This window comes from Sus scrofa, chromosome 8 (genome assembly GCF_054392235.1).
Source record: "Sus scrofa isolate SSC_HxYL_T2T_F1_AM1 chromosome 8, Sscrofa_HxYL_maternal_Yorkshire_Landrace_v2.0, whole genome shotgun sequence".
NCBI lineage: Eukaryota > Metazoa > Chordata > Mammalia > Artiodactyla > Suidae > Sus > Sus scrofa.
Window position 1 is genome coordinate 89,976,630 of NC_139390.1, and position 22,844 is coordinate 89,999,473.

General features: G+C 36.4%; 1 protein-coding gene across 8 annotated transcripts in view; it reads left to right on the top strand.

The window, feature by feature from the left end:
• The window catches only part of ANAPC10 (anaphase promoting complex subunit 10), a 248,185-nt gene that overhangs the window by 163,849 nt on the left and 61,492 nt on the right, over window positions 1–22,844 (top strand). For 2 of the 8 annotated variants that reach the window (XR_014811850.1, XR_014811854.1), the window contains one exon: window positions 8,838–12,045. The exons of 5 other annotated variants lie outside the window; for them this stretch is intronic. The gene's annotated coding sequence lies outside the window, so the exon portion shown is untranslated. Of the gene's footprint in view, window positions 1–8,837; window positions 12,046–22,844 lie in introns of those variants that run through there. One more of the 8 variants, XR_014811855.1, reaches the window with a different exon arrangement.

Consider the following 22,844-nt stretch of genomic DNA (forward strand, 5'->3'; position numbering starts at 1 on the left):
AAACTTCCATATGCCGCGGGAGTGGCCCTAGAGAAGGCAAAAAAGACAAAAAAAAAAAAAAAAAAAAAAAAAAAAAAAAAAAAAAAAGAATCATAATCATGTCATTGGAAAATGGATAGCATTTCTTAGTGTTTTTACATCTGTAACATGTATTCTTGTTTTGTTTTGTTTTTTGATATGTGTCTTCTTGGAAAGAAGCCATGAAATAATTGACCATCTAAATGGCGAACTCTTTACACCCTGGATTGTTATAGCGTAATTTTCAAACCAGGTTGACTTTTGTCAGCCACTTGACGTACATCTAGCTTAAGAATTTTTAAAAAAATTATTTTATTGGCATGTTGTTGCTTTACAATGTTCTGTTAGTTTCAGGTGTACAGCAGAGTGTTTCAGTTATAAATATATATATAATCATTCTTTTCACCTTCTTTTCCCATATAAGTTATTATAGAACATTGAATAGGGCTCCCTGTGCTATACAATAGGTTTTATTGGTTATCTATTTTATAAATAGTGGTGTGTATATGTTAACCCAAATTCCTACTTTATTTCTTTCCCCTACAATTCCCCTTTGGTAACTATATGTCTGTTTTCAAAGTCTGTTTCTGTTTTGTAGATAAGTTCATTTGTATCATTTTTTTTTAAGATTCCACATATAAGTGACATCATATGATGTTTGTCTAATTTACTCCACTGATTACGATAATCTCTACATCCATCTATGATGCCTCAAATGGCATTATTTCATTCTTTTTATGGCTGAGTAATATTCCATTGTATCTATGTACCACATCTTCTTTATCCATTCCTCTGTCAATGGACATTTAGGTTGCTTCCATGCCTCAGCTATTGTAAATAGTACTGTAATGAACATTAGGGTGCATATATCTTTTCAAATTATGATTTTCTCTGGATATATGCACAGGAGTGGGACTACTGGATAGTTCTATTTTTAGTTTTTTTGAATAACCTTCATACTCTTCACCATAGTGATTTTTACCAATTTACATTCCTACCAACAGTGTAGGAGGGTTCCTTTTTCTCTACACCCTCTCTATCATTTCTCTAATAATTAGTGATGTTGAGTATCTTTTCATGTATCTACTGGTCATCTGTATGTCTTCTTTGGAGAAACATCTCTTTAGATCTTCTGCCTGCTTTTTGATTGGGTTATTTGTTGTTTGTTATGATATAGAACTACATGGGCTGTTTGTATATTTGGGAGATTAATCCCTTGTCGGTCACTTCCTTTGCAAATATCTTCTCCCATTCGGTGGCTTGTCTTTTTGTTTTGTTTATGGTTTCCTTTGTTGCGCAAAATCTTTTAAGTTTAATTAGGTCCCATTTGTTATTTTTATTTTCATTACTCTAGGAGGTGGATCCAAAAGGATATTGCTGCAGTTTATGTCAAAGAATGTTCTGCCTATGTTTTCCTCTAAGAGTTTTGTAGTATCTGGTCTTACATTTAGGACTTTAATTGATTTTGAGTTTATTTTTGTGTATAGTGTTAGGGAGAATGTTCTAATTTCATTCTTTTACATGTAACTGTCCAGTTTTCCCAGCACCACTTATTGAAAAAACTGTCTTTTCTCCATTGTATATTCTTGCCTCCTTTATTATAGATTAACTGACCATAGATGTGTGAATTTATTTCTGGTCTTTCTACCCTGTTCCACTGATACATATTTTTAGTTTTGTGCCAGTACAATACTTTTTTGATGACTATAACTTTGTAGTATAGTCTGAAGTCAGGGATCCTGATTCCTCTAGCTCCATTTTTCTTTCTCATGATTGCTTTGGCTATTTGGGAGTCTTTGTGTTTCCATTCAAATTTAAAAATTTTTTGTTCTAGTTGTGTGAAAAATGCCATTGGCAAATTGATAGGGATCATTGGGTAATATGGTCATTTTGACAATATTGTTTGTTCCAATCCAAGAACATGGTATATCTTTCCATCTGTTTGTGTCATGTTTGATTTCTTTCATCAGCATATTACGCTTTTCAGAGTACAGGTCTTTTGCCTCCTGAGGTAGGTTTATTCCTAGGTCTATTATTCTTTTTGATGCAATGGTAAATGGGATTGTTTCCTTAAATTGTCTTTCTGAACTTTTGTTGCTGGTATACAGGAATGCCAGCAATTTGTGTGTATTAATTTTGTATTCTGAAACTTTACTGAAGTTATTGATGAACTCTAGTAGTTTTCCGGTAACATCTTCAGGATTTTCTATGTGTAGTACCATATCAGCTGCTTCTTCTTTTCCAATTTGGATCCCTTTTACTTCTTTTTCTTCTCTTATTTCCATGGCTAAGACTTCTAAAACTATGTTAAATAAAAGTAGTGAGAGTAGATATCCTTGTCTTGTTCCTGATCTTAGAGGAAATGCTTTCAGCTTTTCACCATTGTGAATGTTAGCTGTGGGCATCTAGTTTAAAATTTTAATGGTGTTTTTTGAGTAAAGATATAGTCATGGTGATATACACAAGAAGACAAGTGCTTAAAAAATAAGAATTATCTTAAATGTTGAAACTGATAAGGCAAATATATAAGAGATGCTCTCCAAATAAATAGAAATATCTTTTAAATGATCTTTACAATGATGCCACTTCATTACTTGGGATAATAGTCATTAACTATTATTATTCACTGAGGTGATTAATCATCCAATGTATTTTAAAAATCATTTTAAATGTCTAAAATTTAGGATTTTGCCTATTGGTATTGGTTTGCAATATTCACATTGCCATATGAGACTATGCTAAGTTTCATAGGCAATATTAAAGACATATAAGATCTTGTCCTCACGCAATTTATAGTTAGTATAGGGTGGGAGAGTAATGATGTGTGTGTGTGTGTGTGTGGCAGGGTATAACAAATTATTAGTGTTAAATGAGGCATGCTGATTCTAAATGCAAGCGGCTCGGAGAAGAAAGACAACATGAAATTGTAAATGATCATAAGAATATAAGACTTAAACTAGGTAAGAGAGAAGAGATGGAGCAGTTTTGGATGTGAAAACAATATAAAAGGCAAAAGGGAGGCACTCTATATTTGATATTCAATTCTCTGCTAGGTCTGTCCACCTAGATGGCTCCAATCTAAAAGACAAACCAAACTGAACTTGTTTTCTTCTGTCTAAAACTCCCTCTCCTTTTGTATTGAGAGTCCAACAGATGACATCAGTATCCACTCAGTTTCTTAGACTAGAAAACCAGGAAGGATCCTAAATTCTCCCCTCCCCCTTTCCTCCTACTTCAACTCTGTTTTTATCTGTCTATTCTGGGGCTGCCTTTGGAGGAGACTCATCACCACAGACCTGCGATCAGCTCCACGTGATCACTGACCTCACACCTTCCCCTTCATTTCAATTCTTTTCCCTTTGAGAGATTTGTCCTTGAATTTCTAATATTAGCCAAATGTTTTCAAGTCAGTGAATTGATTTAGATTGACTACCCAACTCTATCAGGCCCTTCCTTGAGTTAAAGCTTCTGGTTTAGTTTCCTAGTGTCCTCAGATGGCAGTCCATCTCTGCCCAGCCCAGCCAGCTGGGACACCAGACTCCAGCTGTAGTCCCAGCTTTCCTGATCCTCTCTTGTCTATTCCTACTCTGTCTACCTTGGTTTGGATGTTCATTGTCTTTAGCCTGGTGTGGTAGATTGAGTTAATATGTTCAAGAAATATTTACTCTTCCCTTCCTCACCCCGTGGGTGGAGAATTCTACTGTGCTCTACAGACTTTTTTTTTTTTTTTTAATATGCTCTACAGACACTGAGCTTGGCCATCAACTGTGGCCAATGTGTTGTTGGCAGACAGGATAATGTGCTAGCTTTGAGCTTCAGGAGACATTGCGTTTTTCTGCCTACCTGCCCTGCACTCCTGCCATCCACCAATAGGAGAGTGTGGCACAGAAAAGCCATTGCACCTTCATCCTAGGTCCTGAAATGAAAGACCCACAGAGCACATATGAATCTGCCTAAAGGCTGGAGCTGAGCCCAGCTGAGTTAAAAACCAACCCACAGCTGACCCACAGACCCATGAATAAAAAATAAATGTTTGTTGTTATAAGACACCAAGGTTTTGGAGGAAATGAATGTTTGTTGTTGTAAGCCACTAAGATTTTGGATTGTTTATTGCTGTGGCAAAACCTGACAAATATATCTGAATTTCTGCAAAACCTCCTACCTAGTTTTACAGTCTCTGGACATACTTTTCTCCCATTGATCCTTCACACTGAATTAAATAAAAATCCTTCAAAAGCCCCCATGTCCCACAGTATAAAAGTCCAAGATTGAATAAAAGACTTGCCTGCCCAGCCTCACCTCCCACTCTTCTCTATCTTGCATTTTAAAGTCTAGCCATACCTAGCTACCTAATGTTTCTATGAGTCACAGTATTTGAATTATATTTCCCTCTGTGTGTTCTCTTTCACAAATGCTGTCACTTCTGAGCCAAATACCTCCCTGACCCCCTCTTTCTACTATCCTCCAACCCCAAATCCAGCTCTTTCACCTGCAAAACCCTTATAACATTTCAGTGTTGTCACTTTTGGAAATCTTCCCTGGTTTTTCCCTAATCTCTCAAAAACAATTTGTTAATTCCACGATAGCACTGTTTGTTTTGAAATAGATTATTGTGATACCTCCCTTTTGGTTAGATTGTATACAATTTGCTGATAGGGAGTTTCTCTTTTCATCTTTTTACTCTCATGACTTAGCATTGTCCTGGGCATATTTTGATATTAAATGAAGCAATGCTTGTTTAGTTGATTTTAAAGTTGATTCTGCAGCATATCTCTCATTTAGTCAAACCACTTACATTTAATCTATAACATGAATTTGAATTATCCCATCTCTCTCACCAAACTAGGCTTGAAACATCAAATGAACACTCATGTACCCCATGGGTCAGGTTAAGAAATAAAGTTTTCCTAACACCCTCCTTCTTCTCTTACCAGTCACTACAACCTCTTGACAGAGATAAGTACTTTACTGACTTCTAATACCATAGATTCGTTTTGACTATTTTGGAACAATATGATGAATGGAATCACGTGTGTACTTTTACGTTGGCTTCTTTTGCTCAATGTTATAGTTTGTGAGATCTATTTATGCTATTGTGAACAGCAAATAGTTCGTTTTCACTGCTGTATAGCACTCCATGGCATAAATATGGCATAGTTTTTTATTCATTCCACCATTAATAGATATTTAGGTTATTTCTAGTTTTTGACTCTTATGCATAAAGGTATTATGAATATGTTTATTTGTGTCTTTTTAGTGTGCACATGTGAATTTCTGTTGCATATAAACCTAAGAGTGGGAGTTCCCGTCGTGGCGCAGTGGTTAACAAATCCAACTAGGAACCATGAGGTTGTGGGTTCGATCCCTGCCCTTGCTCAGTGGGTTAAGGATCCGGCATTGTGGTGAGCTGTGGTGTAGGTCGCAGACGAGGCTCGGATCTGACGTTGCTGTGGCTCTGACGTAGGCCGGCAGCTACAGCTCCGATTCAACCCCTAGCCTGGGAACCTCCATATGCCACAGAAGCAGCCCAAGAAATGGCAAAAAGACAAAAAGACCAAAAAAACAAAAACCAAAAAAAAAGCTAAGAGTGGAATTTCAGGGCCCACAGAGTTCACTTTTGGCAGATAATTTTAGACTCTTCTTCAAAGCAATGTTACCAATTTATATCCTCATCAGTGGTGAATGAGAGTTCTTTTTACTGTACATCCTCACCACTCCTGATATTGTCACTCTTTAATTTTAGTAATTCTGGTGAACATGCTATGGCTTTAATTTGCCTTTCCCTGATGACTAATGACATTGAACACTTAAAAATATGTTTATTTACCATTTGAATATCTTTTATGAAATTCCCTTTTTTTTATCAGATCATCAGATCACTTTTTTTCTTTCCTTTTTTTTTTTTTTTTTTTCAGCTGCCCCCTCAGTGTATGAAAGTTCCTGGGCCAGGGATTGAATCCAAGCTGGAGCTGTAACCTAAGCCAAGCTGTGGCAATACTAGATCCTTAACCCTCTGTGCTCAGCCAGGGATCAAACAGGTGCCGCCACAGAGACAAACCGGATCGTTAACCCACTGCACCACAGCAGGAACTCCAGATTGTCTTTTTATTATCTATTTATAATGATTCTTTTAAATCAATTTGCTAATATATTTTTAATTCAATTTTTATTTTATATTGGAGTATACTTGATTTACAGTGATTTGTTTCAGATAGACAGCAAAATGATTCAGTTCTACATATACATACGTCCATTCTTTTTCAGATTCTTTTCCTATATATTGAATAGAATATTGAGTTCCTTGTGCTCTACAGTGGGTCCTTGTTGAATATATTTTATATCATCAGTTTACTTATATTTTGTATACTGTGTTTTCCTTATATCTTCCCAAGAAAGACTGGCTTATAATTTTCTTTTCTGTTGTTATGTCTTTGTCAGGTTTTGAGTAAAGGTTATTCTGGTTTTATAAAATTAGTTGAAAAATGTCTTTTTGTGGGATGAAATCCATATTTTATGGAAAGACAAGAAAACTTTAAACAAAAAATCTTTTCTGCCCCTTGGCCTCTTCTCTCCTCTCACTCTGTAATGTGTATCTGCAATATGCATTGACCAAACTTTCCCCATGGATAGAAATAGCTGCTCAACCAAAAAGAGTAACATTTTCCCATCATCACCAAGACCACTCCTTAAAAGATAATATTCCTTCTTGATCTTATAAGGGGTCACATGACCTACCAGTATGATGCTTAGATCTGGATTACCTAAATTGTCAATAATATTATCATTTCATGTACAGCCCTCTGTCTCAAAAAAATTTATATGACAGTGCCTTGATTTCTAATGGGTGGAACAGTTCTCAGCTTTCTGAGATGCTCTTCCCAGGATATAACTCTCAACATTGGCTCAAATAAAATTTTCCATTTCTTTCTTAGATTGACTGACTAATTTTTTGTCAATATTTCTCTATTCTCTGGAAAAGTTTAATGTAAGAGTGGTGTTTTTTTTCTAATTTCTTCTCTAATAGTCAGTATAAATAATGCTTAAGCTTATGGGCCCTGGAATTAGACTGCTGAGATTGAATCTTAACTTTGCCACTTTCTTTTCTTTAAAATTTTTTTTTGTCTTTTTAGGGCCACACCCACAGCATATGGAGGTTTCCAAGCTAGGGGTCTAATCTGAGCTGTAGCTGCTGGCCTACACCACAGCCACAGCAACAGCAACACCAGATCCTTAACCCACTGAGCGAGGGCAGGGATCGAACCCTCATCCTCATGGGCCCTAGTCAGATTCATTTCCGCTGTGCCAAGATGGGAACTCCGGCTTTGCCACTTTCTTACCATGTTAATCTTGGGGAAGTTCCTTGTTCCTTGAGGTAGTTCTTTGTTCCTCAGCGTTCTCATCTATAAAATGGGAATAATAAAATTTTATAAAATTATTGTCAGGACCTTAGGAGTTTTACATGCAAAATTCTTAATACTATGCTTGGCATATAGAAGGAATTTAATAATTATTAGCTATTATTATTACTCACCCATCAAATCAATGATTTTGCTTATGGTGTAGCCTTTTATAGACACTGAATCTGTATTCTCTTTATGGTGTTGGTTCAACAATCAGCCTTACATGGGTTGAGCATATAAGTAGAACCTTCTAAATGGGATGCCAAAAATCAAATTCTTTTTCACACTTGGTTTTTTCTCTGGCTTTTTTTTTTTTTTTTTCCTCTATTTTGTGAAATGTCAGGGAAGAGACATCAGAAGCTTTCCATTGAAATAGTAGCTAGAGAAAGATGTGAATCTTTGTCATGGTACTTTTGGCCATGTTGTAGGTGGGTGTGGATCAACATGGCAAATAATCCAGTGATTGGATTTCTGACTTTCACTGCTTGGGTAACTGACCTCAGAGATGCTCAGTTTTTCTTTTTAACAAAAGGAAGCCCAGCCTTCCCAGGGTGTAGTTTGAATTCCTGATTTGGAGGTTGTTAGGGGCTCTGAAAATACCGTGGGGCTTTAAAGCAGTGATAGAGTCGTTACTATGCAAATCTTTTTTTTTCCCCTCCTTTCAGTCTTTGTGCCACTAAAACACCACTTAAGTGGGATGTCTGTTTTTATCTGGCTTAGAGCTGTGATTTAAGACATGGCTCTCTGATTAACTCTGAAACCATTAACACCACGTCTTCATCAGAAGAAAACCATAGGAATTAGGGTTAAATGGGTCCCCCTGTGATTTTTCTCTTATCTTTTCCCAGCTTTACTGTTTTTTTCTGCTTCCACTATGTCTTCTCTCTGTCTGCCTTTTACTTAGGAATAAATTATCTATCCCTACCCACAGTCTTCCTTTGCTACAGTTCCTGAGTACTTCACATAGGCAGTCTTCGTCTCATTTCCTTCTGAGCAATGAAGAAACAGAAAGAGAATAACAGAAACCACAGATTCCTGTTGTTTACAAGTGTCTAGTCTCCCGAAGCAAATCTCTCCCCTCTGTACACTTAATGCAGCTGCAGAAACCTCTGCCATTTCAAAAAATAATTTTTATAATTTTGTGCATTCACTTAACCTTTAATTGTCTGAGATTCTACTTGTCTTTTATATTTTATAGCACAGATCAAATATCATCTCATTTGTGATGTGATTCTGATATCAGAATGAGATGATAGATTTCCTTTGTAGTTTGTGTTATTTCCCGAGTGTAATATTTCTAATTGTTGCAGATATGAATCTCAATTCAAAATCCTAGTTGTGCAAGCAATGTGATATTATTTTTATCACTAATTTTTATCTTCTTGCAATCAAATCATGTTTTTCTTCTCTTTCTTCCAGGGTTTTGTCTAAGTTTGGCCTTGATGGAGACAGAATTGGTGGCCCTTATTCTCCTTTCCCTTGCCATGTAACTTTGTGTTGCTGCCCCCACTGTGGACAGGGTTGTTCCCAGCCCTCAACTCTGGGACTTGCTTGATGTGATCAATAGCTTGAAATATGTATGTGGAGTGGGGTTTACCCACCCTTGGATCTTACCTGTCCCCATGAGGAGAAAAAGCCTGAACTAGCCCATTGTCCCAGGAAAAGGATAAGAGACATATAAAGCAGAATTTACCTTCAGTCACACCAGCCTAGATCAGCAAACTCCCAGCTGACTTGTAAACACATAAGCTAAACACATAACCAGTGGTTACTGGTTTAAGCTGCCAGCCTACACCACAGCCATAGCAACATGGGATCTGAGCTATATCTGCAGCCTATGCTGCAGCTTGAAGCAATACCAGATCCTTTAACCCACTGAGCAAGGACAGGGATGGAACCTCATTCTCATGGATACTAGTCAGGCTCTTAACCTGCTGAGCCACAATGGGAACTCTCCATTTCTGTGGCTCTCAGGATGGAATTCAAAACTCTTCATATGACCTAGAATGCCCTGCCTGATCTGGACTCTGTCTACTTCTCCAGCTGCACTTCTTGCCTCTTCTGCCATAGGTCTCTTTGCTCCCATAAGTCTTCTCTTGGTATTTGAATGAGCTGTGTTCTTTCATGCTTCCAGGCTTCTACTCAGATTTTTCCTTCCTTGGAGCAGTCTCCTCATTTTCACCCTCCTCTTTCACATCACACACATTCTTCCCTGAATAATTCCTATAGTTCAGTTTCAGTATTATGTCTTTGAAAACTTGCTCTGACTTCATCTATTCCCCATGATGTACTTGTGTGTCATCATCAGACTTCCAAATACTTTTTATTTAAGTAAACTTTTTTTTTTTTTTGTCATACCCATGGCATATGGACGTTCCCAAGCTAGGAATCTAATCTGAGCCACAGCTGTGACCTACACTGCAGCTGTGGCAATATTCCTTAACTCATTGCACCAGGCAGGGAATCGAACCCATGACTCAGTAGTGACCCAAGCTGCTGTAGATACAATGCTGGATCCTTAACCCATTGCACCACAATGGGAGCTCATTTTTTGTTGTTGTTGTTTTTTTAGGGCTGCACTTGTGGCATAGGTGGTTCCCAGGCTTGGGGTTAAATTGGAGCTCTAGTCACAGGCCTACACCACAGCCACAGCAATGCCAGATCCACGTGGCTTCTTCGACCTACACTATAGCTCATGGCAATACCGGATCCTTAACCCACTGAGTGAGGCCAGGGATGGAACCTGCGTCCTCATGATGCTAGTCTGATTTCGTTTCTGCTGACCCACGATGGGAACTCCCCCGGAGCTCCCTATTTATAAACTTTTACTTGAAGTATGTCGTTACAGAAAAATGTATACAAATCACAGATATATATCTTGATGACTTTTTACAAAATGAACATGCTCATCCAGATCAAGAAATAACACATTATCAGCACTCCAGAAACTCACTTGTGTCCCCTTCTAATAAGAACCCCCTTCATGGTAACCATTATCTTAACTTCTGTTATTGGAGATTAATTTTGTACTTTCTTGACCCTCACATAAATAGTCCATATTCTTTTTTTATTACTTAATGAATTTTATTGCATTAATAGGTGTACAACAATCATCAAAACAAAATTCTTTTGGGTCTTCTTTTGTTCAATATTATGTTTTCGAAGTTCATGGTGAATATAGGCAAGAATCTTTCCCATTCCTTTAAATGAATACACCACAATTTGTCTATACATTCTCTGGTTGATTGGTATTTGAGTGTTTCCAATGTTTGCTAATTACGAACACTGCTTCTATGATGAGCATTCTTGTTTCCTTGTATCTGTTTTTTTATCCCCCCAGAAGCATTTATGCATTTCTCTTCTGTATATATGTAGGAGAAGATTGATTGCAGGGTCATGGGGTAACATACGTTCAGCTTTAGTTGATACCATGAAACAGTTTTCCAAAGAGGTTGTCTCAATTTAAACTCTCAAGAGAAATGTGGTTTACAGTCTTGCTGACATTTGGTATGGTCAGGTTTTCTTGTTTAGCCATTCTGGTAGGTGCATAGTGGTATCTTTATTGTATTTTACGATTTGCATCCTTCTGATGATAACTAGTGAAGTTCAATATCCTTTTTATTGGCCATTTGTATATCCTCTTTTGTGAAATCCTTGTCCTTTTCCACTTTACCACTTTGTCACTGAGCTTTTTTTTTTTTTCTCATTAATATGTTAACATTTTTGTGTGTTTTGGGTAATGCATTCTGCATACTTCTCTGTTGTTGGTTATATATGTATTGCAAATACCTTCTTATAATCTTTGGCTTGTCTTTTACATTTTTGAGAGTGTCTTCTGAAAAACATAAGTTCTTTAATGGAGTCTAACTTATCAATATTGTTCTTTGTGTCTTTTTGTATCTTATTAAGAAATTGTTGCCTACATCCTCAAAGTCATGACTATATGCAACTGTTTTTCTCATCCTAGCAGAGTATTGTTTTGCATTCAGGTCCACAATGTAAAAGTGATTTTTTTTTTTTGGTGTGATGTGAAACATATATTTCATATCCAGTTTATTGAAAAGACCATCTTTGCCATTTGTTAATTGTAAAATAAATCAAGTGTGGGTTTGTTTCTGAGCTTTCTCTTCTTTTCCATTTATCTGTGTGCCCAATGACTACATTAAAAGTTCCTTCTTCTGACTTGGACTACAAATTCCATGAAGGCAAGAGCTGTGTGTATTTCTTAGTAAATACTAGGTTTCTATTTCTTATCATATTGTCTGGTACTTTGGCTGGTGCTCACTACAGATTTGCCTAATAATGAATGGCCATCCTTCATAAACTGTAAATGATAGAATATATTCACAAACTCATAACAATTTGTGGAATAATATATAAATGCTAGTTACTGGAGTTCCCGTCGTGGCTCAGTGATTAACAGATCTGACTAGTATCCATGAAGAAGTGGGTCGATCTCTTGTCTTGCTCATTGGGTGAAGGATCCAGCATTGCTGTAGCTATGATGTAGGCCAGCAGCTGCAGCTCCAATTCGACCCCTAGCCTGGGACCCTCCATATGCTGTGGGACCCTCCATATGCTGTGGGTATGCTAAAAAGACAAAAAAAAGACAAAAAAAGAAAGAAAATACTAGTTACTGTTATCTGTTCTTTGCTCTAGATTTATTTATAAGAACAGTAGTCTCTTCCAAAATTCTCCTCCTAGGTGACACATACAAAATATTTTCATTATTCGTACATGATTATGTGTACTTAAAATAGATAAGATCATCCCTTTTGGCTACTGTTACCAAGCTAATAATTTGTCATGAATACCAATCTTTTTCTTATATTATGTTCTTTCTATATGTGTACTCTAGTACATTTTAAAAATATTTTAACTACATAAGCATTACATGAGTACATTCTCCTTTTAAAAACTTTAAGCCAGGAGTTCCCATCGTGGCTCAGTGTAAATGAATCTGACTAGCATCCATGAGGATGCAGGTTCGATCCCTGGCCTTGCTCAGTGGGTTAAGGATCTCGTGTTGCCATGAGCTGTGGTGTAGGTTACAGATGCAGGTCTGATATGATGTTGCTGTGGCCTGTGGTATAGGCCAGTGGCTACAGCTCTGATTAGATCCCTAGACTTGGAACCTCCAAATGCCATGGGGGTGGCCCTAAAAAGCAAAACGAACAAACAAAAACAAATAAAATCCTTTAAGCCATTATAGAAAAAACTAAGATCCCCTTTGATCAGCACTTTCAATTTAGAAAGGATCTTTTTCAGATTTTTAAACTTATTTTTTATAAATGTGTATGCCCTTGTGAAATTCATAATACTGTTTTGTATGATTGTATGTATTTTAATTATAAATGGTATCATATGTATCTTTCTGTAACCTGATAGTTTTACTCAACATATGAATTCAATTTCCATTCATATTAATACATGAAGATCATGTTTATTTCAAGTAGCCTGTAATATTTCATTATGTATATATTTGATATTTTATTTATTGCGTAATGTAGAGACCAAACATGCACGTTCAAATACAAAGCTCTACCACTTTTATGACCTTGGGAAAAGTACTTAACCACTGTGTGCTTCAGTTTCCTCAGCTAGATAATGGACATAATATTTCCTGTATCATTGTTACCATATGTAAGCAGTCAATGATCTCTTAAAGAAGTGAAACATCAAGAAGGTACATTTCATATTCACCTACATATTTACTACTTTTTTTTTTTTTGGCCACACCTGCAGTGTGTGGAAATTTCTGGGCCAGGGGTCAAACTAGAACCACAGTTACAAACTGCGCCACGGCTGCAGCAATGCCAGATTCTTAACCCATGGTGCTGGACCAGGGATCAAACACTGCTGCAGAGACATCACTGGATCCTTAACCCACTGGCCCAGGAACTCCTAGAATACTACTTCTGATGCTGATTACTCCTTTGTTTTGTTACAACTTTTTATTAGGAATCACTTTCTTCCCATTTGAAGAACATCTTTTTTTCTAGTGCAAGTGTCTTGGTGAAGTATTTTCTAAGCTGTTGTTTGCTTGAAAAGTCTTTATCTTGCCTTCATTTTTGAAATATATTTTTGGTAAGTATAGAAATCTAGATTGACCTTTTTTTTACATATATATATATTTTATATATGTCATTTCTCTGTTTTCCAACTTTGTATTTTCCGGCCAAAGTCTGTTAAAATTCTTATCTTTGTACCTTTGTCTATAATATTTTTTTTTCTGGCTTCATTTCAAATTTTCTTTTTTTTAAAAAAAATTTATTGTCAGATTTTATCACTGTTTTTCAATAATACTATTATGATGTGCTTTGGTATGGTTTTCTTCATGCTTATTTTGTTTGATGTTTGTGGAGCTTCTAGGATTTTTGCATTTATAATTGTCATCAAATTTGGAAAATATTCATCCAATAGTTCTTCAAATATTTTCTCTGACTTTTGATGCCTTCACATCCACTCCTACTAGGACTACAGTGATTGTATGTTGGTCTGCTTGATAGTGTCCTACTGGTCACAGAAGCTCTGTTCATTAAAATTTGTTTTCTCTTTGTGAATTATTTTGAGTAGTTTCTCTTTTTTTGTTCACTAATATTTTTTTTCTGTTAATCTCATCCTTTATGTTTTTTTACCTTCTTCTCTAACAGTTCCATTTGGATTACTTTTATATCTTTTACTCTTCTCATTATGTTTATTTTTCCTTTAAATCTTTGAGTATGTTTGTAATATTAATATTGGTGTTTAAAAGTCAGAGTATGGTAATTATGTCATATTCATCATCTCTTGTTCTATTTTTATCTATGGGCTTTTCTCCTGGATATATAGTGACATCTGCATGCTTCACTGCATGCCTGATCATTTCTTTATTGGATTCCACACTGGATTTTACAGTGTTGAGCTGATTTTTTGTCTTCTTTTAAAGTGTTGTGCTTTTTTCTGACAAGCAGTGATATTATGCTGTTTAGATTGTTCTTTTTGATTCTTTGAGTTTTGCTAGGGTGAGTTTAGAACAGTCTTTACGGTAGTTCTAGTTTAGCCCCAGTGTAAAGTCTGATTTTTCTGAGGTGTCTAATGAATGCCCTTCATATTATGAAGTTTCTCAGCTCTGACAGTTGGGCTGTTCCTAGCCTCATTCTGGGAATGCTTCAGCCTACTGCTTTTCTACTTCCAGGCTCAAGGAGTTTTATTCCATGGATGTGATTACTGGTACTTTCCCAAACACTCCAGAGGACTCTCTGCAGATCTTTAGAACTGTCTCTTTACAGTTTCCTCATCTCTGGTACTCTGCTCCATAAATTCTAGTCACCTTGACCTTCCAGAACTCTAATACCTGTCCTCTTAACTCTGTTAAGATACTGAAGATGCTTCAGTGTATATAATCTCCTCCTTGAGCTGCCTAGAAACTGCCACCTGGCAGAAAGCCAAAAAAACCATAGGACTTATTTTGTTTGCTCCCCTCTTCCCAAGGGTGACAGGCCAATGGTGCCTGTAGCCCAATGTCTGAAAAGAGTTGTTTTATATATTGTCCAGTTTTCTTGTTATTTTCAGTGGGAGGGTAATTTTCATAGCCCTTCCATGATATTTTTGTTTTCTGTTAACCACATTTAAAATTTATTTTATTCTTTTCTTCTTTTAGAGCAATTAAGTTTTCTTTGCTCCAAAATGTTATTATATTCATTTAGAAAATCTTCTATTCTTCTAGTGGTTACTCTTGAATTTAAGGTTCTTTCAACAAGGATCTTGGATCAGGGTTACCATATACACTGCACAGGCTGGACACTGAATGACTCTAGGGAAAACTATTTACATGTACTTGGAGTTGTGCAACATTAGAGCTGGTATACATTGAAATCTTTATATATCTGATTATATTTTTATTTTTTCCTTACTGTTGAATGATAGTGTGTCTGGGTATAGAATTTTATGTTCAAAGTTATTTCACTTTAGATTTTTTGTGTGTGTGTTTTTGTCTTTTTTTTTAGGGCCGTGCCTGTGGCATATGGAGGTTCCCAGGCTAGGGGTCTAATCGGAGCTATTGCTGCCGGCCTACACCACAGCCACAGCAATGCCATATCCGAACCACGTCTGTGACCTACACCACAGCTCATGGCAATGCCGGATCCTTAACCCACTGAGCGAAGCCAGGGATTGAACCCCACAGCCTCATGGTTCCTAGTTGGATCCGTTTCCGCTGAGCCAAGATGGGAACTCCTCACTTTAGATATTTAAAGATACCACTCCATTAAGAAAATAGTCACCTATGTTACCTTTAAGATGTTGGATATAAATCTGATTCTCCTTCCTTTTGAGATGATCTTTCTAGTATCTTTTACGATTTTCTATTTATCCTTGCTGTTCTAGAACCTCAGTGCCAATAGTCAAAGGACAGATTTTTTTAAAAATTAAAGTACAGGAGTTCCCGTCGTGGCGCAGTGGTTAACGAATCCGACTAGAAACCATGAGGTTGCGGGTTCGGTCCCTGCCCTTGCTCAGTGGGTTAACGATCTGGCGTTGCCGTGAGCTGTGGTGTAGGTTGCAGACGTGGCTCGGATCCCGCATTGCTGTGGCTCTGGCGTAGGCTGGTGGCTACAGCTCCGATTCGACCCCTAGCCTGGGAACCTCCATATGCCGTGGGAGCGGCCCAAAGAAATAGCAAAAAGACCAAAAAAAAAAAAAAAATTAAAGTACAATGTTGTGCTGATTTCTGCTGTACAGCAAAGTGATTCAGTTATATACCTACATGCTTTCTTTTTTATGTTCTTTTCCATTATGGTTTATCCCAGGAGATTGGATATAATTTCCTGAGCTATACAGTAGAACCTTGTTATTTGTCCATTCCAAATGTGTAATAATTTGCATCCACTGACCCCAAACTCCAAGTCCATCCCTCTCCCTCCCCCCTCCTCCTTGGCAACTACAAGTCTATTCTCTATATCTGTGAGTCTGTCTGTTTTGTAGATAGGTTCATTCTTGCCATATTTTAGATTCCACATATAAGTGACATCATATGGTATTTGTCTCTTGCTTTCTGACTTATCAAAATATAGATTCTAAAACATTTGTTTCTACTTAACAATCTGCTGTTTTTTTCTATTTGAGGACTCATGATGTTCCTAAGTTCTGAGAAAAAAAAATATTACTTTAGTTATTGCCGCTCCTACAACATCTCTATTGTCTCCTTTTAAAAGTACTACTAAACAAATTTTGGTACTTTTATAATCTATTCTTGTCATTCAACTTCTTTCTCATTTAAGAAAAAGTTTTGTTTTTTTTTTTGGTGGTTGTTGTGTGCTAGAATTCTTCATTCACACTTTCCAGTTCAGTAGTTTTTAAACTTGGTCTTGTTTGGAGTTAGCCCATCTAAAGATTTTTTAAACAAATATTCTTATTTTGAAATAATTTTAGGTTTATATAAATGTAAAAATGGAGTTCCCATACACTTTCACCCAGCTTCCCTTAATGTTAACATCTTACATAATAGTACAATCACCAAACTAAGAAATTAACATTGGTACAACAGTTTTAATTAAATATAGTCTTTATGTGTATATTACCAGTTTTTCCACCGATGTCCTTATTTGTGTTGTGTTTCAGGGTCCAGTCAGGATCTCACCTTGCATTTGGTTATCATGTCTCCTTATTCTCTTCAAAACTGTGACAGTTCTTCAGTTTCTCCTTATCTTTCTTGACTTTGACACTAAAAAATAGCTTTGTTGAGGTATAATTCACCTACAGTAAATTACACATATTTTTCCTCTTTTATTTTATTTATTTGTTTATTTTGTCTTTTTAAGGCTGCACCTGAGGTATATGGAGGTGCCCAGGCTAGGGGTCAAATTGGAGCTATAGCTGCTGGCCTATGCCACAGCCACAGCAATGCCATATCTGAGCCACATCTGTGACCTACACCACAACTCATGGCAATGCTGGATCCTTAATCCACTGAGCAAGGCCAGGGATCAAATCTATGTCCTCATGTATACTAGATTCATTTCCACTGAGCCATGATGAGAACTCCAAATTACACCTATTTAAAATGTATCCGTGATCATTTTATTTTTTGCACGATATTTTTGCATATATATGCTCTTGTGAAACCATCACCACAATCAAAATAATGAACCCATTCATTATTTTTGAATTCTAAAACTTCCTTATGCCTATTAGAATCTCTCCCTATTGCCTCCCTTTACCTGCTGTGACCTAGCAACCACTGATCAGCTTTCTATCACTTTAAATTAACTTAAAATTTTTTTATTTAAAATTTTTATACAATTTGTAAAGGTTGTACTCCATTTACAGTTATAACAAAATATTGGCTATACTCCTCCTGTTGTACAATATATCCTTGAGCCTATCTTATACCCAATAGTACTTCTCACTCCTCCACCCCTATATTGCCCCCTCCCCCCTTCCTTCTCCCCACTGGTAACCACTAGTTTGTTTTCTATATCTGTGAGTCTGCTTCTTTTTTGTTACATTTTTCAGATCCCACATATAAGCAATATCATATGGTATTGTTGACTTATTTAGCGTAATGCCCTCCAAGCCCATCCATGTTGCTGTAAATGGCAAAACTTCATTCTTTTTTATGTCTGAGTAGTATTCCACTGTGTGTGTATATACATATATTCATATATATCTCCTTCATTCATCTGTTGATGGATACTTTAGGTTTCTTCCATATCTTGGCAATTGTAAATAATGTTGCTGTGATCATTGGGGTGCATTTATCTTTTCAAATTAGTGGGGTTTTTTTTTTCTTTTTGAGATATATACCCAGGATTGGATTATGTGGTAGTTCTATTTTTAGCTTTTTGAGAAACCTCCATACACAATTTTCCATTGTGCTGCACCAATTCACATTCCCACCAACAGTGTGGAGGATTCCCTTCTCTCCACATCCTTGCCAACATTTGTTATTTGTGTTCTTTTTAATGATAACCATTCTGACAGATGTGAAGGTGATAGCTCATTGTGACTATTTGTTCTTTTGGCCACACCTGCAGCATGCAGAAGTTCCTGAGCCAGGGATTGAATCTGAGCCACAGTAGCGACCTGAGCCACCACAGTGACAATGCTGGATTCTTAAAACCCACTGAGCCACGGAACTCCCTCATTGTGACTTTGATTTGCATTTCCCTGATGATTAGCAATGTTGAGTATCTTTTCATATGCCCATTGGCCTTCTGCATTTCCTCTTTGGAATAATATGTATTTAATTCTGCCCATTTTTAATTGAGTTATTTGGGGAGGGGTTGATGTTGAGTTGTATAAGCTGTTTATATATATTAGACATAAATTCCTTATTGATCATATCGCTTGAAAGTATTTTCTCCCATTAGTAGGTTGTCTTTTCATTTTGTTGATTGTTTTATTTACTGTGTAAAATCTCTTTTAAGTTTAGTTAGGCCCTCTTTGCTTATTTTTGCTTTTATTTCCTTTACTTTAGCAGATAGATCTAAAAAATATTGCTCTGATTTATGTCAAAGAGTGTTTGGCCTTTATTTTCCTCTAGGATTTTTATAGTATCTAGTCTTACATTTAGATCTTTAATACATTTTGAATTTATTTTTGTGTATAGTGTTAAAGAATGTTCTAATTTCATGTAGCTGTCCAGTTTTCCCAGCACCACTTATTAAACAGACTGTGTTTTCTCCAATGTATATTCTTGCCTCCTTTGTTATAGATTAATTGACCAGATTAACTAATAATTAATTGAGCAAATTAAAATTAGTTTTAATTTTATAGAAATTTATATAAATGGAATAATACAGTATGGTATATATTCTTTTTTTCTTTTGTCTAGCTTCTTTCTCTTAGCATTATTATTTTGAAGTTCATCTATGTTGTACTATGTATCAATAGTTCATTCCTTTTCATAACTAAAGAACATTTCACTGTATTGATACATCATAGCTATATATTTACCTGTAGATGAATATTTGGGAATGTTTTCCATTTTTGGTTATTAAAAACAAATTTGCTATGGACATTCCAGTAAAAATTTTTGTACTAGTGTATGTTTACATTTCTATTTCATCATGGAACATCTTGATTTTATGACAGATGTGTGTTTATCTATTTAAGAAAACTGCCAAATTATTTTCAAAGTGGTTTACCATTTTAGATTCTCTCCAGCAGTTTATGAGATTTTCCCTTTTACCACATCTTCACCAACAAGTGGTATGAACAACCTTTCTAATTTTAGTCCTTGTTATAGATGCACAGTGGTTTTAATTTACATTTTCCATATGACTAATGACGTTGAGCATCTTTTAAGGTGTTTATTGGCCATCTGCATATCTTCTTTAGTGAAATGTCTATTTAAATATTCTGTCCATATGTTGTGTTTGTTTTTCTATTATTGAGTTTTGAGAGTTCATTATTTATTCTGTATTCAAGACTATTCTTAGTTATTATTTTGTAAATATTTTATCCCAGTTTCAGACTTGTTTTTTCTTTTTTTCATTCTCTTAACAGTGTCTTTCAAAGGGCAGAAATTTTAAACTGTGATGAAATCCAACTTATCAATTTTTTTTTTTTTTGTCTTTTTGCCATTTCTTGGGCTGCTCCTGCAGCATATGGAGGTTCCCAGGCTAGTGGTCTAATCGGAGCTGTAGCTGCCAGCCTAGCCAGAGCCACAGCAACGCGGGATCCGAGCCTCATCCGCAACCTACGCCACAGCTCACAGCAATGCCGGATCCTTAACCCCCTGAGCAAGGGTAGGGATCGAACCCGCAGGCTCATGGTTCCTAGTCGGGTTTGTTAACCACTGCACCACGACGGGAACTCCCCCGACCTATCAATTTATTTATTTATGAATTGTGCTTTTGATGTCATGTATTAAAAAAAAACTTTACCTAACCCGAGGTTATAGAATTTCATCAAGAAGTTTTATAGTGTTAGGTTTTATTTTGGGGGTCAGTGATCCATTTGGGCTTAATTTTTGCCTGTGGTGCAAGGCATAGATCAAAGTTTAATTTGTTTTTCATCTGAATGTCCAGTTGTTGTACCAGCACTTATCAAGAAGTCTAACTTTTCTCCAGTCAATGGCTTTTGTACTTTTGTTGAAAATTAGTTGTCCGTCTATGTGGGGACATTTATAGAGTTTTTTATTTTAATAATTATATATTTGATTTCCAAGATTTCTAATTTTTTTATGCCTACCTCATATTCTGTATCTGCCCAGTACTTTTTCAAATCTTTTTACCACTTTTTAAAAACATTTCCATCAAAATTATACATTTAGGTAGTTTAAAGAATCAAATAATTCCACAAAGACGGTTATGGACACAGTAGTAGATCTTGCCTTCTGGTTCACATTCCTCCTACCCAAAGGAAATTAATTTCTTCTGGCTATTTGTCTTGTTTAATTTTTTACCAGTCTAAATAACATGCTGTATTGCTACTGCTTGATCCCCAATTGTAGGGATTACTATTCTCCTTCCTTAACTGAAGATGAGGCTTTGACTATCTTTTCCCTGTATCAAACATACATGCAGACTTTCTTTTTTTTTGTTTGTTTTTGTTTCATTTTTATTTTTTTGTCTTTTGTCATTTCAGGCCCACACCCGCAGCATATGGAGGTTCCCAAGCCAGGGGTCGAATCGGAGCTGTAGCCGCCGGCGTACACAACAGCCACAGCAACAGCAACACCAGATCCGAGCTGCGTCTGCGACCCACACCACAGCTCACGGCAATGCCGGATCCTTAACCCACTGAGCGAGGCCAGGGATCGAACCTGCAACCTCATGGTTCCTCGTCGGATTTGTTTCCACTGCGCCACCATGGGAACTCCCATGCAGACTTTCTATCCTCAGCATAATATCTCAGAATGGCTTTATAGTTATTTGTTGACAACATATTTATTGCTTTTGTCTTTTTTTTTTTTTTTTTGCCACACCCACAGCATGTGGAAGTTCATGGGCCAGGGATTGAACTCATGCCACAGCAGTGACCCTAGCTAGTCACAGCAGTGACAATGCAGGATCCTTAACCCCTAGGCTACAAGGGAACTCCTATTGCTTTTGTCTTTATGAATTCATAAAGTCTACGAAATAACCTATGACAGATAATGACTTTTGTCTTATGTTTCCTGGAGTTAGTCATTTATTTTTTTAGGAGGTGGGGGTCATTTGCTTAATTTTCTAGGTATATTTCCAGCTCCAAACACTGCCAACTGAACGTCTCCTGATGTTCAGACATAACAGGCACTTATGGTACAATTTCACCTTTTTGAAAGAATTTCTCTCAATCCTTTTACAGGTTCTGATGTGGACAGATTGTCCTCTGTTACTACTGAAGAGTGGTCATTCTAGGATCACAAGCACCATCAGTTCAAAATTCCCTTCGGCTCTGAATTTCCTATTTTCAGAATCCTATGTATTACTCTTTCTTCATGTAATTCTTCAGTTTGGTGGAATTTAGCCTCTGATAACTTCCTGAGAAAGGATCTGTGGGAGAGAGATTTATGAGATCTTGCTTGTCTAAAATATTTTTTCTTCCACCTTCACACTTTATTGATAATCTCTTTAGGCATATATGCCTAGGTTGTAAATCCTTCTCTTAATAATTAAAAAAAAAATTCTCAATTGTCCTCTAAGTTCCAGTGCCACTTATAGGAACTCGAGGGCATTCTGATTCCTTCCTCTTTGGCATCTGTCCGTTGACCTTCCTTCGTTTAGCACCATTCCCCTGCCTTTGTTTTCAGTAGTAACTTCTGCATTAATTCATGAGCTTCTTGGAGATTCTGTGGTATAAACTTGGTTGCTGTTGGCTTTTTCTACTGGTAGCTTAGGATTTAGTCTTCTCAGGACGGTTACTGAATTCTTGTTCAGCGGCTTTCCAGCTTCAGATAGTTTATAGTGTCCTTTCCTATTCCCCCAGTCCTATGGATCATTGCCTTAAAAAAAGTTGTTCCTTTAACTACATTTCAAAATTAACTCCAGAAATGTACATGCTCAGTGTACATGCCATGCTCAATGTACTTTGCCATGTTTACCCATCAGTGTCGTGTTTTAATTTTTTTTCATGGATGTATAATATATATAAAGTGAGTAAAACACACTAATGTTAAATTTACAGCTTGATGAATTTTTACATCTATATATCCATCCATCCATCCATCCATCTGATCTTTCTCTCTATGTTATCCATCCATCCATCCACCTATTTACCTTCCTACCTGCCTATCTACTTACCTCGTTATCTGTCTATACATCTATCTAATTACTAGAAAAATCAAGGTATAGAATATTTCTAGCACCTCAGAAAGTATTTTTGTGTTCCTTCCCTGTCAATACCAATTCCCTACAGTTATTCATTTTCTGACTTCATCATCATCAAATGATTTTGCTTGTTCTTTTGATTAATAGAAATATAATTATTATTTACTCTTTTGTTTCTGGCTTATTTCAC